The 7,353-nt window shown below is 41.2% G+C and overlaps 1 long non-coding RNA gene across 4 annotated transcripts; it reads left to right on the forward strand.

Annotated features, from left to right (window-relative positions):
* Nucleotides 1-408: 408 nt before the first annotated feature.
* On the forward strand, nucleotides 409-7,334 carry LOC143133978 (uncharacterized). 4 transcript variants are annotated; one of them, XR_012988579.1, is made up of 5 exons: nucleotides 409-547; nucleotides 1,116-1,221; nucleotides 1,780-1,852; nucleotides 2,373-2,438; nucleotides 4,181-5,029. It is a non-coding gene; the product is annotated as an uncharacterized LOC143133978 (long non-coding RNA). The 4 variants fall into 4 exon arrangements; XR_012988577.1 differs by lacking the exons at nucleotides 409-547; nucleotides 4,181-5,029 and adding an exon at nucleotides 6,839-7,334 and having other exon boundaries at nucleotides 554-1,221; XR_012988578.1 differs by lacking the exons at nucleotides 409-547; nucleotides 4,181-5,029 and adding an exon at nucleotides 5,036-5,052 and having other exon boundaries at nucleotides 554-1,221.
* The last annotated feature ends 19 nt before the right edge of the window (nucleotides 7,335-7,353 follow it).

Consider the following 7,353-nt stretch of genomic DNA (forward strand, 5'->3'; position numbering starts at 1 on the left):
TAAGTTCAACTAAACTGACTGGTAAAACACAAGTCCAACCATTATAAAGGATATTGAATAAATAACAACCTTTTTAGACATATTGATGCATTTGCGGTCATCTCTTTGAATTCCCTATGGCTAACGCAGGCTCATGGTCATTTTCGCCAGGTCGTGTGGTTGCAAATTGCTCACAGTGCTGAAATGTGCGCTCAGAAAACAAATTATTTGCTCAGTGCTGAAAAAAATTAGAGGGAACATTGGTGTGTGTGTGTGTGTGTGTGTGTGTGGGTGGGTGGGTGGGTGTGGGGTGTACACAGCACATGGCTCAACAACAGCACACTTACCTGCAGCTGAAAGTGAAGTCATAAATATTTCATCTTCTCCACTCCAAAACAAGCTCTTCGGCCCCCTCCGTTAGTGCAACCCGATCACACTCGCCATGCGTATGATTCCGGACGCAAACCTGTGCACGCCAATGCGTACAGTAATGTACGCAATTGTCAATAATTCGCACATGCGCGATAGCCTGAAATAGGCTTCCTCGAGCTTGCAATGGTTTTCACAGGTAGGCTACAGTAGGCTAGCTTAAATCCGTTCATTTGCTCGTGTTTGCTATTGTTTCTGTTTCAAAATGTGTGTTTAAACTGCTACCCTATTTTAGTTGGATAACATGACCTATCACGCACATCTGTAGGATATTTAATATTTATTGGCGATATTGTTTTGTTTTTTTAATTGGTATAAGCGAGCGTGCCTTTAATAGGCTACGAGCGAGCCTAATTTTAATAATAATAGCCTGGTAAAGCTGTAATATTTTAATTTGAGCCTTGTTAAACATCCGCGATATATTTAGTAGTTTGTTTGAGATTTGTGGACTGTTTGGAAGGTGACTGCTATAAAGTTCTCGGACATACTTTTTTAAAAAAGTGGCGAAAGTCCAGTTCAAATCGGAGAAATTTTCCATCACGTCCTATTGATGTCATTAGTTTGCGACATAATTGTTCACTCCTCGGCTGCGCAGCCCAAATGGATGCATAGGGATGGATGTTGTGGTCAGCCTTGGTAAATTGGTACAAAAGTATGTCTTTTTTCGTGGTCAGTTAAACTCCTGTTCTGCCTTGTTCGCTTCCAAGTTTTGCAAGTATAAGAAAACAAGGAGATCACGTCAATAGGCCTAGGTTTTAAGACAACAGCTGGCAGCAGTCTGCCTGCCCCGTGTCTTACCATGCCGCCGGTGATGTAAGTAAGCAATGTCCCGTTTAATGTCAATATAACTTACTGTTCACGTTGATAGTTGGCTATTGGGTAATGTTTCCATTTTCTTTTCTAGTGTACTTTGATAATAAAACGATACATTTTCAATGATGGAATGGATCATTCTATACACATCGATGTTACATGCACGCAATGAAAAAGCTAATAAGCTAGCGCTGGCAATAGGCAAACTTCATCAAAATGGACAGTTCAAAACAAACGTTGAATCTTATAATTCTCTGTTGCAGTAACTTAGAAGAGATGGATATTATAACAATATTGCAGTATTACTACAATATTTTCTTCAAATAAATCAACTGGCCGATACAATACTGCACTGAGGTAGCCATCTAGTCATGAGTTTGTGGTTGTAGCTGTTGAGATGCCCAGCTGTTATGGGGAAACAAAAATAACATTGCACCAAAGAATTGTCTTGTTTACAGGGCAATCCATGTATTAGTGAACACATGATGATTTCCTGTGGCCCAGTGGTCAGATAAATAAATGAATGAATTATTGAAAAAAATATTCTTCCCCTTTCAGAAAGAAGCTGTTCTGATGTGTTTTCCTTTCCACCCCAAATCCCTATCCCACATAATTTGACCAGTGGTCCTTGGTATGTCCATCTTGCATTTGCATTGAACACATTCATATTTTTAATTTTCTTTCTCTCAAAATGTATTGCTCGGCATTCTTCGGACATTCGACTCTGGCAGTGATTGTAAGTTGGAAGAGGTTAGCAATGTAAGGAAGGGTATAGTACATATGATTTAATCTGGAGTGTTCAGTAGTATATATTATTTTAACCTGAGTGTCCAGTGTTCAGAAATCAGTCTTAGAATTAATATATAAGACTACTATAGAAATACTATAGCGTCTATAGAATATTATAGCGGTATTACAACATCACAGAATTATGTTATGTTCCGCTTGTGTTGTCCTGCTGTGGCTGTCTGTTGTTGTTGTTGTTGTTGTTGTTCTGTGGTGTATGTGTTGTTGTGTGTGCAATTGTTGTTGTGTGTTGTTTTGGTGGGCTGATGGTTGTTGTTGACTGTTTTTGAAAAAAGAACACTAACTGTAGGCATAATTGCTCTTGGATGGGGATTTAAAGCAAGGTTCCTATTGATCTCCTTCAGATAATGTGGCCTCTTCATTTTCAACTGGGAAGGACCTGCATGGACTTGAGAATACAGAGCCAATCGGTATGTACAGTATTAGACACACACACACACACACACACTCACTCACTCACTCACTCACTCACACACACACACGCACTCTCTCGGAGGAATCAACGCTGTTACACCTATCCTGTAGATGTCAATTAATATGAATTAAGACATGTCACACCTTCCTATTTACTATGGTACATCATATTCAGAAAATACATAGTTTTCATGGCTGCAACTGCTTTGCCTTTGTGTTGGAGCTCAAAACATCATATGCCCCATTCATTCGCCAATATACAAAATAGAGCCATGTATACATTTATGTCCTCCAAAGTTTGCAGGAAGGTGGACCATGTGCTAATGTATGTTAACTCACATGTACAAGTGACAGGCTTTTTTTTTTTTTAGCTCCAATATAAAGGCAAAGCAGTTTCAGCCATGCAAACCATATATTTTCTGAAAGCCTGTCACTTATACATGTGAGTTAACATACATTAACACATGGCCCACCTTCAAGCTAGCAACCACCATAGCAACCAACATGCTTACCCTAACAACCACCATAGCAACCATGTTATTTTGCATAGCAACCACCATATCTACCCTAGCAACACCATAGCAACCATTCAAATTACCCTAGCAACAACTTAGCAACCACCATAATATGACCATAGTAACCACCATAGCAACGCCATTACTGACCTGACCAACAGTGTGTTTTTTTAAAAAAAATTGAAAAATGGTTAAATGTTAAATAGTCAAAAAACAAAAATTTGCAGACACAATGCAATGTGGGTCGTGTGCAGAAGGTCTGACTTGAATTTCAGCCTCGTAGCTCCATGCTACCACCCAAAACTCCACCTCTGAAGTGGGAGTGGTCAACTTTATTAAAGTTTTTCCTTCACAGTTTTTTTTGTGAGTGTCTCAGAGATCCCACCTTTGGAGCAGTTGTCAGGGGCCTCAAGGCGGTGCCGTTCGTCTTGGTCCCATCCCTCTAGCACCTAGCGTTACCGCGCCAGAAGAGAGAAACCTTGTACGTTTCAAACAGTTTCGAACAGTTTATCTCCTTCCGGGAATAATCCACCGACTCCAAACTGAGCCTGGCTTGTTTGTGATGTCCCGTTGTTCAACATATTCTGATTTCATACTTATCGGACCAACATAAGTGAGTTTTTTTGGCTAAAAATGTAAAAATGGCTAAACGTTAGCAATTCCACTGCTTTGTTATTTTGCATAGCAACCACCATATGTACCCTAGCAACACCCAAGCAACCACCTTAATTACCCTAGCAACACCCTAGCAACCATCTTAATTACCATAGCAACCACTTGAATAATGTCAAGCTAGCAACCACCATAGCAACCAAGATGCTTACCCTAACAACCACCATAGCAACCATGTTATTTTGCATAGCAACCACCATATCTACCCTAGCAACACCATAGCAACCATTCAAATTACCCTAGCAACAACCTAGCAACCACCATAATATGACCATAGTAACCACCATAGCAACGCCAATACTGACCTGACCAACATATGTGTGTTTTTTGGCTAAAAAATGATAAATGGCTAAATGTTAAATATTAAAAAAATATTTTTTTGCAGACACAATGCTTTGCGTTACAGCTAGAGGGATGAAACTTTGCACACTCCATGTGGGTCATGTGCAGAAGGTCTGACTTGAATTTCAGCCTCGTAGCTCCATGCTACCACCCAAAACTCCACCTCTGAAATGGGAGTGGTCAACTTTTTTTATGTTTTTCCTTCACAGTTTTTTTTGTGGGTGTCTCAGAGATCCCACCTTTGGAGCAGTTGTCAGGGGCCTCAAGGCTGTGCCGTGCCTCTTGGTCCCATCCCTCTACCACCTAGCGTTACCGTGCCAGAAGAGGTAAACCTTGTACGTTTCGAACCATTTATCTCCTTCCGGGAATAATCCACCAACTCAAAACTGAGCCTGGCTTGTTTGTGATGTCCCGTTGTTCAACATATTCTGATTTCATACTTATCGGACCAACATAAGTGAGTTTTTTTGGCTAAAAATGTAAAAATGGCTAAACGTTAGCAATTCCACTGCTTTATTTTGCATAGCAACCACCATATGTACCCTAGCAACACCGAAGCAACCACCTTAATTACCCTAGCAACACCCTAGCAACCATCTTAATTACCCTAGCAACCACTTGAATAATGTCAAGCTAGCAACCACCATAGCAACCAACATGCTTACCCTAACAACCACCATAGCAATCATGTTATTTTGCATAGCAACCACCATATTTACCCTAGCAACACCATAGCAACCATTCAAATTACCCTAGCAACAACCTAGCAACCACCATAATATGACCATAGTAACCACCATAGCAACGCCAATACTGACCTGACCAACATATGTGTGTTTTTTGGCTAAAAAATGATAAATGGCTAAATGTTAAATATTAAAAAAATATTTTTTTGCAGACACAATGCTTTGCGTTACAGCTAGAGGGATGAAACTTTGCACACTCCATGTGGGTCATGTGCAGAAGGTCTGACTTGAATTTTAGCCTCGTAGCTCCATGCTACCACCCAAAACTCCACCTCTGAAATGGGAGTGGTCAACTTTTTTTATGTTTTTCTTTCACAGTTTTCTTTGTGGGTGTCTCAGAGATCCCACCTTTGGAGCAGTTGTCAGGGGTCTCAAGGCTGTGCTGTGCCTCTTGGTCCCATCCCTCTAGCACCTAGCGTTACCGTGCCAAAAGAGGTAAACCTTGTACGTTTCAAACCGTTTATCTCCTTCTGGGAATAATCCACTGACTCCAAACTGAGCCTGGCTTGTTTGTGATGTCCCGTTGTTCAACATAATCTGATTTCATACTTATCGGACCAACATAAGTGAGGTTTTTGGCTAAAAATGTAAAAATGGCTAAATGTTAAATCGCCAAAAAAGTTGTTTTTGCCAGCACAATGCTTTGCGTTACAGCTAGAGAGATGAAACTTTGCACGCTCCATGTGGGTCATGTGCTAAAGGTCTGACTTGAATTTCAGCCTTGTAGCTCCATGCTACCACCCACAACTCCACCTCTGAAGTGGGAGTGGTCAACTTTTTTTATGTTTTTCCTTCAGTTTTTTTTGTGGGTGTCTCAGAGATCCCACCTTTGGAGCAGTTGTCAGGGGCCTCAAGGCTGTGCCGTGCCTCTTGGTCCCATCCCTCTAGCACCTAGCGTTACCGTGCCAGAAGAGGTAAACCTTGTACGTTTCAAACTGTTTATCTCCTTCTGGGAATAATCCACTGACTCCAAACTGAGCCTGGCTTGTTTGTGATGTCCCGTTGTTCAACATAATCTGATTTCATACTTATCGGACCAACATAAGTGAGGTTTTTGGCTAAAAATGTAAAAATGGCTAAATGTTAAATCGCCAAAAAAGTTGTTTTTGCCAGCACAATGCTTTGCGTTACAGCTAGAGAGATGAAACTTTGCACGCTCCATGTGGGTCATGTGCTAAAGGTCTGACTTGAATTTCAGCCTTGTAGCTCCATGCTACCACCCACAACTCCACCTCTGAAGTGGGAGTGGTCAACTTTTTTTATGTTTTTCCTTCACAGTTTTTTTTGTGGGTGTCTCAGAGATCCCACCTTTGGAGCAGTTGTCAGGGGCCTCAAGGCTGTGCCGTGCCTCTTGGTCCCATCCCTCTAGCACCTAGCGTTACCGTGCCAGAAGAGGTAAACCTTGTACGTTTCAAACTATCTCCTTCTGGGAATAATCCACTGACTCCAAACTGAGCCTGGCTTGTTTGTGATGTCCCGTTGTTCAACATATTCTGATTTCATACTTATCGGACCAACATAAGTGAGTTTTTTTGCCTAAAAATGTAAAAATGGCTAAACGTTAGCAATTCCACTGCTTTGTTATTTAGCATAGCAACCACCATATGTACCCTAGCAACACCCAAGCAACCACCTTAATTACCCTAGCAACACCCTAGCAACCATCTTAATTACCCTAGCAACCACTTGAATAATGTCAAGCTAGCAACCACCATAGCAACCAACATGCTTACCCTAACAACCACCATAGCAATCATGTTATTTTGCATAGCAACCACCATATCTACCCTAGCAACACCATAGCAACCATTCAAATTACCCTAGCAACCACCATAATATGACCATAGTAACCACCATAGCAACGCCAATACTGACCTGACCAACATATGTGTGTTTTTTGGCTAAAAAATGATAAATGGCTAAATGTTAAATATTAAAAAAATATTTTTTTGCAGACACAATGCTTTGCGTTACAGCTAGAGGGATGAAACTTTGCACACTCCATGTGGGTCATGTGCAGAAGGTCTGACTTGAATTTTAGCCTCGTAGCTCCATGCTACCACCCAAAACTCCACCTCTGAAATGGGAGTGGTCAACTTTTTTTATGTTTTTCTTTCACAGTTTTCTTTGTGGGTGTCTCAGAAATCCCACCTTTGGAGCAGTTGTCAGGGGTCTCAAGGCTGTGCTGTGCCTCTTGGTCCCATCCCTCTAGCACCTAGCGTTACCGTGCCAGAAGAGGTAAACCTTGTACGTTTCAAACCGTTTATCTCCTTCTGGGAATAATCCACTGACTCCAAACTGAGCCTGGCTTGTTTGTGATGTCCCGTTGTTCAACATAATCTGATTTCATACTTATCGGACCAACATAAGTGAGGTTTTTGGCTAAAAATGTAAAAATGGCTAAATGTTAAATCGCCAAAAAAGTCGTTTTTGCCAGCACAATGCTTTGCGTTACAGCTAGAGAGATGAAACTTTGCACGCTCCATGTGGGTCATGTGCTGAAGGTCTGACTTGAATTTCAGCCTTGTAGCTCCATGCTACCACCCACAACTCCACCTCTGAAGTGGGAGTGGTCAACTTTTTGAAAGTTTTTCCTTCACAGTTTTTTTTGTGAGTGTCTCAGAGATCCCACCTTT

The sequence above is a fragment of the Alosa pseudoharengus genome, unplaced genomic scaffold (assembly GCF_046254945.1).
Source record: "Alosa pseudoharengus isolate Yale_2024_CS ecotype anadromous, Long Island Sound unplaced genomic scaffold, YU_APseudo_1.1 YU_APseudo_1.1_scf_2, whole genome shotgun sequence".
NCBI classification, from domain to species: Eukaryota; Metazoa; Chordata; class Actinopteri; order Clupeiformes; family Clupeidae; genus Alosa; species Alosa pseudoharengus.